Here is an 11349-nt window from a genome sequence, read left to right as displayed (position 1 = left end):
AGAGTTATCTGTGCATTCTTGTTCATAGCAGCATTATTCACAATAGCCAAAAGGTAGGAGCAGCCCAAGTGTCTATCAATGGATGAATAGATGAACAAAATATAGTATATACATGCAATAGAATATTCACCCTTAAAAAGGGAAAGAAATTCTGAGAGATGCTACAACATAAATAATTCTTAAGAATATATATTTTTATTGATTTTAGTGAGGAAGGAAGAGGGAGAGAGAGATAGAAAACTGATGAAAAAGAATCATTGATCGGCTGCCTCCTGCATGCACCCCCGTGGGGATCGAGCCCACAACCCGGGCATGTGCCCTTGACTGGAATTGAACCCAGGACCCTTCAGTCCACAGTTCGACGCTCTATCCACTGAGCCAAACTGGCTAGGGAAACATGAATAAATTTTGAGGCAATATAATGAAATAAAATAAGCCAGTAGCAAAGATAAAGCTGTATGATTCCACTTATACAAGGCACATGGATCAAATTCATAGGAACAGAAAGTAGAAAAGTGGTTTTACAGAGGCTGAGGAGAGGAGGAAATGAGGATTGTTTAATGGGTATAGAGTTTCAGTTTTGCAAGATGAAGCTCTGAAGACAGTTGCACAACAATATGAATATATTTAATAACACTGACTGTACATCTCAAGTAGTTAAGATGGTTTTTAAAAAACCAACAGGAAGCTGTCGCAGAAACACTGGGATCCTGCCCATTATTCCTCAGTAATTACCACTTCCTCCCATGCTGGCATAATTTCAATTAGATTTGAATGTACCAGTTCATGGCAATTTTATCAATTTGATCAAGCTCAATATTAATATTATACATTCATATACACATTTCTCTCCAAGAAAATGGGCTGCCTGACACCTTAAAGTAATTCTAGAAGCAAAAATGTTCATAACTTTGCTAAAATTAAGACACCAAGGAATGAAAAGCCAGTTAGTTGAAGAAACTGCTCACAACTCAGGAGTTCTGATTCTTAATTCACATCTCCTAGGGCAGTGATGGCGAACCTTTTGAGTTCGGCGTGTCAGCATTTTGAAAAACCCTAACTTAACTCTGGTGCCGTGTCACATATAGAAATTTTTTGATATTTGCAACCATAGTAAAACAAAGATTTATATTTTTGATATTTATTTTATATATTTAAATGCCATTTAACAAAGAAAAATCAACAAAAAAAATGAGTTCGCGTGTCACCTCTGACACGCTTGTCATAGGTTCGCCATCACTGTCCTAGGGAGATACAAAGCAAGCAAGTGGGTAGTGTTGGAAGGGAAAGAATTTCAGGGTGTATGAATATAATTAAATGCTACTAACTACAGAAGAACTGACATAGAAGGTAAAAATATGTTTCTAAAGATTCGTCTTTCAAATCCATAAATTCTGTTTTCCTGAAGAACCCTAAATAGTAACAGCAATATTGAGAAAGTTGGAGGAATCACGCTATCTGTTCTCAAACTATACCACAAGGCCATAGTAATCAAAACAGCATGGTACTGACATAAAAACAGACACACAGATCAATGGAACAAAATTGAGAGCCCAGAAATGAACCCACTCCTGTATGGTCAATTAATATTTCACATACAAGGCAAGAGCACACAATGCAGTAAAGACATATTTTCAATAAATGGTGTTGGGAAAATTGGACAAATACATGCATAAAATGAAACTAGACCACCTTAATTTACCATGCCAAAAAAAAAAAAGACTCAAAATGGATTAAAAATTAAAAAGTTCTTGCACAGCAAAGGAAACCATCAATAAAATGAAAAGACAACTCACTGAATGGGAGAACATACTCATAAATTATTTATCTGATAAGGGGTTAATATCCAAAATTTATAAAGAACTTATACAACTCAACACCAAAAAATTCAATTAAAAAATGAGCAAGGAGCCTGAAAAAACACATCCCCAAAGAGGAAATAGAGATGACAATAGACATATGAAAAGATGCTCAAGGTCAGTAATTATCAGAGAAATGTAAATTAAAATCACAATGATATATTACCTCACACCTGTCAGAATGGCTTTTATCAATAAATCAACAGATGACAAGTGCTGGCAAGGATGTGGAAAAAAAGGAAAACCTCATGCTCTTTTGGTGGGAATGAAGACTGATACAGCCACTGTGAAAACAGTATGGAGTTTCCTAAAAAAAACTAAAAATGGCCCCGCCGGAGTGGCTTGGTGGTTGAACGTCGACCTATGAACCAGGAGGTCACAGTTCGATTCCCGGTCAGGGCACATACCCAGATTGTGGGCTCCATCTTCAATGGGTGACATGCAGGAGGCAGCTGATCAATGATTCTCTCTCATCACTGATGTTTCTATCTTTCTCTCCCTCTCCCTTGCTCTCTGAAATCAATGAAAATATATTTTTAAAAAATTAAAAATAGAAGTTGTGAAACCATAAAAATTCTAGAAGAAAACATAGGCAGCAAAATATCAGACATCTCACAGAGCAGAATTTTCACCACTACATCTCCGAGGGCAAGAGAAACACAGGAGAAATAAACAAATGGAACTATATCAAAATAAAAAGCTTCTGCACAGCAAAAAACAACAACAAAAAAAAAACAGCATCAAAATGAAAAGGGAGCCCAATGTATGGGAGAACACATTTGCCAATGATACATCTGATAAGGGGTTAATATCCAAAATATATAAAGTACTCATACAACTTAACAAAAGGAAGACAAATAATCCAAATTAAAAAATGGGCAGAAGATCTGAATTGACATTTCTCCAAAGATGACATACAAATGGCCAAGAGACTTGAAAAAATGCTCAAAGTCAATAATCATCAGAGAGATGCAAATTAAAACAATAATAAGGTACCACCTCACACCTGTCAGAATGGCTATCATCAATAAATCAATAAACAACAAGTGCAGGAGAGGATGTGGATGAAAAGGAACCTTAGTACACTGTTGGTGGGAATGCAGACTAATACAACCACTATGGAAAACAGTGTGGACTTTACTCAAAAAATTAAAAATGGAATTTCCATTTGACCCAGTGATCCCATTTCTAGCCTAAGAAGCTTGACACACCAATCAGAAAGAATATATACACTCCTATGTTCATAGCATTGTTACTTATAATAGCTAAGATCTGGGAACAGCCCAAGTGCTTATCAGTAGATGAGTGGATAAAAAAGCTGTGGTACATTTACACAATTGAATACTGTGTAAAAAAGAAGGATCTCTTCCTAGGCCTGCAGACTGAAGGGTCCTGGGTTCGATTCTGGTCAAGGGCAGGTACCTTGGTTACAGGCTCCTCCCTGGCCTGGGCCCTGGTCAGGGCTTATGCAGGAGGCAACCAATCAATGTGCTTCTCTCACATCAATGTTTCTCTCTGTCTTTCCCTCTCTCTTCCACTCTCTCTAAAAAGTCAATGGGAAAATATCCTTGGGTGAAGATTTTAAAAAAATGTAAAAGAAAAAAGAAGGATCTCTTACCCTTTGTGACAGCATGGATGAACCTACTGAGTATTATGCTAACTGCAATAAGCCAGTCACAGAAAGACAAGTACCATATGATTTCACTGATACATGAAATCTAATAAACAAAATAAACAAACAAAATAGAAACAGACTCATAGATACAGACTACAGACTGGCAGCTGTCAGAGGGGAGAGGGTTTAGGGGGCCAGATGAAAAAGGTGAGGGGATTAAGCAAAGAAAGAAAAAACTCTTAGACACAGACAACAGTACGGTGATTACCAGAGGGAAAGGTGGGTGGAAGGAGGTAAAAGAAGGTAAAAGGGGGATAAATGGTGATGGAAGGAGACTTGACTTGGGGTAGTGAACACACAATACAATATACAGATGATGTATCATAGAATTGTACACCTGAAACCTATGTAATTTTATTAACCCGTATCATCCAATAAAGTCAATAAAAATTTTTAAAAAGGAAATACTGTTTCTGCTTTACAAAATTAGACATTTTTAGAGAAAAGAGGGCATTGGTGTCAGCTCATTTCTTAAAATTGTTGATGTAGAAGCAAGCCATTCCTGCCCCAAAACAATAATAACCTAGAAGATGAGTATTTGGCTTTGCCATTCAGATTTTAAAAACACTCTGAGGTTTTTTGTTTGAATGTAGGGAGATAATTAGACACTTGTTAATTTCAGGGTCTCCTCACTACACATATAAAAGCATAGTGAAGGCAGGTACAGAACAAAATGATTTGAATCATAGGGCCCATCACTTAGCTAAAAGTAATTTGTGGAGCTTAAGCATCCTGGCATTTACAGGGATATAAAAGAGAACATTTCCATTGTCCCTGTTGTTTGCCAAAGGAACATATTTTTCCATCTTCTACAAGGAAACAAACAAAAATTACCATTGAGCACAAAGGATAGCACCTGGCTCTAACTCAATTCTGCCAAGAGGCCCAGAAGTAATCAATAAACACTTATTAACTAATCATGTGGCATCTCACTTCTCTAAGAGAAATGGCAAGTGTTGTACAAATCCAGAAAATAACTCTTAATATAGAGGAAAAAAAGTCGAGGAATAAGAAAACAGGGGAGCAACAGGTCTTAATAGCAAATTTCACAGGAATCAGTTTAGCTTTCTTCTTTCTATACCTTCTGGGGACCATCCAAATGTGGAGAAAAAAATCAAGGCTAATGTATTACAGTCATATTTTATCATCTCTTCCATAGTTACCCTTCACCTTTAAATGCTTATGATTTAGCCTCGGAAGTTCCACACTACCCCTAATCAACCTGTAAAAATTCATTAGTCCAAACAAATGCAAAGGACTCAATTTGTGTTCACAAAACTGAATTACAATCAGAGAAGCAAATGAATTATCCAGACAATTCAGACAAAAACCACTCTGATGCCCATGGCCTGTACTGTTTAGTAAACTAATTACCCCTTCCTTTTCCCCTTCAAGTGCCCAGAGAGAGGCAGCTGACCTAGGTTGCTGGGCTCTCCGAAGCTTTTAAAAAGAACATAAGCAGTCAAGTCATCTTTCTTCAGTCTGGGTTCAAAAATGGTATCTTCCCCATCCACAGTGGGGAGATTACAGAGGGAGACCTAGATTTAAAACCTAGGAGACATTGCATGCATATATGCATAACTCATGGACACAGACAATAGGATTGTGAAGGCTTGGGGTGGGGGAGGGGGGTGGCCAGGAGGGTGCTACAAGGGGTCATGGGGGAGGGGGGGGGAGGGGGGGGGCAATGGGGAACATATGTAGTACTTTCAACAATAAAGATTTTTAAATAAATAAATAAACAAACAAACAAACAAACAAATAAATAAATAAATAAAAGCAAGTAGACAGAACTAACTCCCTATCAAACAGGGCAGGGTGAACAGGACTAATGTTGCTTTGATTGTCTGTCTCTAAGGTCCCACTAACTAGAGATGAACTGGATTCCTATAGTTGTAAAGGTAAGACTTAGGTGCTATGAACTCCATGAAAATGCTAGACGTTAACCTATGTTATTGGATGTAGTGTCCAAAAGGAAATTTTTGAAGACACCAAGGACCACCAGTCCTCTTAGTCAAAGAAGTCAAAGAATACTAATTGCCTACAAGAGGCACCTCAAATGTGATATATCCCCAAATTGTGACAGATCTCAAAACTGTAGCCATTATGGGGGGAGGGGTCTTCTTCCTATGTTCCTTCCCTCTCTCTGGTGACACCACCACCAGACAGTCAGTTGCTACAATACAAACCTGGCAGTCATGCTACAACCTTCCCTACTCCTCCTATATGTTCTGGAGCTCTGACATACTCATATTTCAGTTTTCCATCCACTGACCTTGACCCTCACTGCTGCACACCCATCACTTCTCTCTGAGATTCCTTCAATAGCTCCAACAACCACCTGGTCCCTCTGCCTCCATTAGGCACTTCCTCCATCTCCTTTCTCATTGCTGTCCTATGTTCTTTAAAAAAGTTTTTCAATTACAGTTTACAGTCAATACTATGCTGTATTAGTTTCAGGTTTATAGCATAGTGATTAGACAATCATATACTTTACAAAGTGTTCCACCCAATATTTTTAGTACTTATCTGGTGCCATTTATAGTTATTACAATATTATTGACTAGATTCCTGATGCTATACTTTATATCCCATGACTGTTTTGTAAGTGCCAATTTGTGCTTCTTAATCCCTTCACCTTTTTCACTCAGTACCTCAACCCCCCTCTCCTCTGGCAACCATCAGTCTGTTCTCTGTATCTATGAGTCTGTTTCAATTCTGTTTGTTCATTTTTTTTGTTCTTTAGATTCCACATACTGTATAAGTGAAATCATATAGTATTTGTCCTATGATCTTTTTTAATGTGATTACATCGCTTCCTTACTTAAAAACCTCAGTGCCAATGGTTCTAGATGTAAAGATCTGCTCATCTTTTAATTAAAAATATTTTTAACTAAGTTAAATTTTTAAATATTAGCAATAGATATACAATGACATGATATGTCAAATTTTACCTCAATTCAGACCCTGAGAGCTCCTGTTAAGTTTCTTACATATCACAAAATTTCTCTGTGTATATACACATACATATGTATAATCTTACATTTTTACCTAATTTATGTAGACAATTAAATCATTTAAATATGTAGACATACTTCCTTTTTAATCTTTATTTTATTTTTATTTTTTCCCATTACTATTTATCCCCACTATACCCTCTTCCACCTCTACCTGCCCACCCTGCCCCAGCAATCACCATACTGCTGTCCATACCATGAGTTCTTTCTTTTTTCTTTTCTTTTTTGCTCAGTCCTTCCACCACTACTCCCAACAACTCCCCCTCCACCAGAGCTGTCTGCCTGTTCTCTGTGAGTCTGTCTCTATTTTGCTTGTTAGTTCAGTTTATTCATTAGATTCCACATATGAAGGAAATCATATGGTACTTGTCTTTCTCTGACTGGCTTATGTCACTTAACATAATGTTCTCCAGGTCCATCCATGCTGTCGCAAAGGGTAAAATTTTCTTCCTTTTTATGGCCAAGTAGACATACTTCATTCTTTTGACTAGTATTCAATCTATAATAATAAAAGCATAATATGCTAATTAGATTGGATAGCCAAATGACCTTCCTTCCAGATGTCCTTCCGGACGACCTTCCAGATGAAGCTGGGGCTGCAAAGGCTGAGGCAAGCCACCACGGAGGGCTGAGCCCCTTGCATGAATTTTGTGCATTGGGCCTCTAGTCCTATATAATAAAAGGGTAATATGCAAATTGACCCTAACAGCAAACAACTGGAAATGACTGGTCACTATGGCACACACTGACCACCAGGGGGCAGATGCTCAATGCAGGAGCTGCCCCCTGGTGGTCAGTGCACTCCCACATGGGGGAGCTCTGCTCAGCCACAAGCCAGGCTGATGGCTGCCAGCACAGTGGTGGTGGCGGGAGCCTCTCCGGCCTCCTCAGCAGCACTAAGGATGTCCGACTGCAGCTTAGGCCTGCTCCCTGCTGGCAAGTGGACATCCTCTGAGGGATCCTGGGCTTCCAGAGGGATGTCTGACTGCCAGTTTAGGCCCGATCCCCCAGGGAGTGTGCCTAGGCCAGCAGGTGGACATCCCCTGAGGGATCCCAGACTGCGAGAGGGCACAGGCCGGGCTGAGGGACACCCCCCACCCCCCCGAGTGCACAAATTTTTGTGCACTGGGCCTCTAGTTTAAGTATAAACCTTAATATATGTAATCACATTTCTGTGGAAATTTGTTGGATATTTTTTGTCTGTTTGTTTCTGAAAATAAAGGTCTAAATTGCAATGAATGTTCAATCAAGTTCAAATACTTCAGCAGATAAGTCCTTTAGGATCTGGCTGCTGCCTACACATGTGCTTCATCCCCTCCACTTCCCCACATGCAGTCTTCCTTCTGGCCACACCAAGCTACATACAGTTTCCTAAAACACTGTCTTGCTAGGATACATCTGCCTGTAGTATTCTCTTTGTTCTTCTTTGTCTGGCCAATTCTCACTCATCTTTTAAAAGTACTCAGATTTTATTCTAATCTTGATGCTCCTGACCTCATGGAGCTTTCATTATTCCAGGAGTTCTGTTGCTAATTGCCAGTGTCACTTTGAGAAAATCACTTCACTACTGTGTATCTGCCTCCTTGTCTATAACAAATGAGCTTTGGAAATTTCTGAGATCCCATCAGTCTAATATTCTAAGATGAATAGGAAGAGGTTGGAAATGTTTGTGGAACCACATGATGCTGAGCTGAGGGAGTTGGACTCCATCTGGACAAAGGGGGCATTGCTGATTTGTGTATGGGGAACACATCCAAGGTTCAGGAGCTTTAGGAAGATTGGTCTAATACACTGAATGAAGACAGAAGAGAGAAAATTAGAGGTTACAATCAGTTTAGAAGATAATTGATCCTTACAAGGTGACGAAACCTCAGACATATATCTTAAGATGAATTTTTATTTTTAAAAATAAAAATCATGAGTGAAAAGCACAGATTTGATAAACCATGAATACGCCATTTTTTCCTAATACTGGCTTTAATACTAGGTTATATTGTGAGCTATAATGGCTTCATAGCCATGATACTAACCAAGATTGGCAGAACTGGGGAGAGGTCTGTAAGCTAAAGACAAGTTTAGATCTCTGTAAAAGACTGAGCTTAAGTGTATACTAGCAAGTGTTGATTCCTGAGCTCCAAAGGACTATGACATACTAGGGAAATACCATACAGCCTCCACCCGTTGTGAAACACTGTGCAGGGTATAGCTTGACATCGAGTATAGCTATGACTGGCTGTATTGTAGAAGACGAATGAAGCCCAAGTAATGGGAGTTGTCTCCCCTGGTATTCTGATAAGTATATTGTGTGGAATTTGCTATCTTTAGCCCTCTCCCTAGAAAATTCTAGTGTGCTTATCGCCCTAGTAGTTAATGGCTAAGCCATCTCGAGTTCAGCCTTCCCATGGCTAAAAGACTTTAGAAGTCACTCAAAGATAAATGGTCTCTGCCAGAAATGCCTTAAAATAGAATGTTGTAAGGATCTCTCTGGTGCGAGTAACAACCACTTAGTTCAGAACACCCATCCCGAGTTCTACCTCCTGCCTCCAAGAGCAGGCTCTCTGGTCAGCTCCTTTGCTAAGACTGGCTTATAAATTCCATTGTTCGCTCCCAATCCAGTAAAAAGCAACAAACGCACTAAAGAGTGATTTAGTCTAGGGAGGCAGCAGGACAATTCAAGTCAAAGTCAGGTGGACTTTGCTAACAGAATATTGACAAATGCATTTTTCCCCAACATCAAACCAAGCCAAAGTCCCTTTTCAGTGCCTATCCTATCCCAATCCTCTCAACATTGCCCTTCATTTTCACTCCTTCTAAACTGTAATAAGCAATGGCCACGTGACTAGTCATTAACCAGTGTCCCTTCCATCCTTATTTCAGAATGTTACACCAGTTCATTAGTGTTATACTACATCACAGGCGAGCACATCTTTACTTTCATGGGATTACCAAGCAGCAGCCAGAACTGCTTGTACTCATTTTTTTTCCTGACCAGAATATCAGAATTTGTTGTCTTTTACCATCCCCATTTTACATGGGTATGAAGATTGACACCCAGAAGGGTAAAGTAATTTATCCAGAGTCACTCAGAAGGAAGAAAAGAGAACATTTTTAGTAACCCACACAAAAGCTTTTTATTGGGTTAAATGTGGTATTAAAACGTATTTTCAATCTACTTCTTTTCCTAACATTCACTTCTGAAAAGCCAAACAAATACTCAGAGCATAAACACCTTTCTCGTTTATTCCATTAAAAAAAAAATACTAGGTCCTCGCTCCTCATTTGCTTCTCCTTTGAACAACTAGGATTTCACTGACTATCACTGCAAACCAGTTTATCAGCAACCTCATTAGCTTCTGCCACAGATGAAGAGAAAGCCTCAAAGTATCCACAATCCAAGATGCTTGAGACCAGAAATCCTTTAAAAAGTCTGCTATGAATGGCCTCTAACCACTTAACAATACTTCTCTCAGAAAACAACTCATACATTTAAAGTATTGTGGGCCTCAGAGCTGTTTCAGTCCTGATGTTCTGATCCCTCCAAGAGTCCCAGGGTCTGTGGAAGAAAGAACTGAAGAGAGGGGAAGAAGCTGGCTGGACTGGGCTGGCTTCCCTGGATCTCAACTCTTCCAAGCAATGCCTACAGGCCCCTTTGGATGTGTATGATGATAACTACTATTAACAAAATGCTTATTCTATGCCAAGCACTATGTTAAGGGCTATATGTATTCTAATTCTTAAAATTCTCACCAATATTATCCATTACTTTTAAGAGATAAAGAATCTGAGACATCAGGAACTGTATGTGACATGCTCCAGGTCACCCATTTAGTAAGGGGCAGAGGGAAATTTGAACCTGGAGGAATCTAGCTCTACAGCTCATGCATTTAACAGCTCTGCTATAAAAATTCCCACAATGAATGTTATCAAATTCCACCTTGCTCCTAGTCCTAACTTCTTCCCAGGCTCCCCTGTGGCAGAGACAATGTTCATGTTTAACAAAGACTGCATTTCCCAGTCTCCCTTGCAGTTAGGTTGGGTCATGGACAGCTGTATATGAGTGGACATGATGTAAGAACATTTAAGCCAGACACTTAAAAATGTCTTGTTTGCAGTCCTTCAGCTTTCTCCTCCCCATCCACAGAGCCTCGATGGACACAAGTTCCAGATGGTGTAGTTATAAGATGGGAAGAGCTAGAGTGTCCCAGTCATTATTTGGAGAAGAGCTGCCCAGGAGAGCCACTCAGCTCATACCAGGTGGTGCTCTGAAGATGAGAAAAGCTTTTATGGAGTTAAGCCACTAAGATCTCAAAATCAGCTTGTAACTACAGCATAGCCTAGCGGTGGGCAAACTGCCGCTCGCAAGCCACATGCGGCTCTTTGGCCCCTTGCGTGTGGCTCTTCCTAAGCCTTAGGAGTACCCTAATTAAGTTAATAACAATGTACCTACCTATATAGTTTAGGTTTAAAAAATTTGTCTCTCAAAAGAAATTTCAGTCGTTGTACTGTTGATATTTGGCTCTGTTGACTAATGAATTTGCCGACCACTGGCCTAGCCAATTCTGAGCACACGCCATGTGATCTACTTCAAGTTTTAATTCTCAAGGCCCATTATTGTCTGCATCTGCCCAAATGAACCTGCATGATCCATGCTGCTTTCCTTGCTTCCCTAAGCTCCAAATTACCTTCCTGATCAAAAGAGGTTATGCTGTTTCTGCTAGATTTCTTTCAAAACATTGCCTCATGTAAGGATAAGTAAATAGATCAATGAAACAGAATAGAGAATCCAAAAATAGGCCCA

The sequence above is a fragment of the Myotis yumanensis genome, unplaced genomic scaffold (genome assembly GCF_028538775.1).
Source record: "Myotis yumanensis isolate MYYU_CA2020_CCGP unplaced genomic scaffold, mMyoYum1.0.hap1 SCAF_1, whole genome shotgun sequence".
In the NCBI taxonomy this organism is placed as follows: Eukaryota; Metazoa; Chordata; class Mammalia; order Chiroptera; family Vespertilionidae; genus Myotis; species Myotis yumanensis.
Note: the sequence above shows the minus strand (reverse complement) of the source record.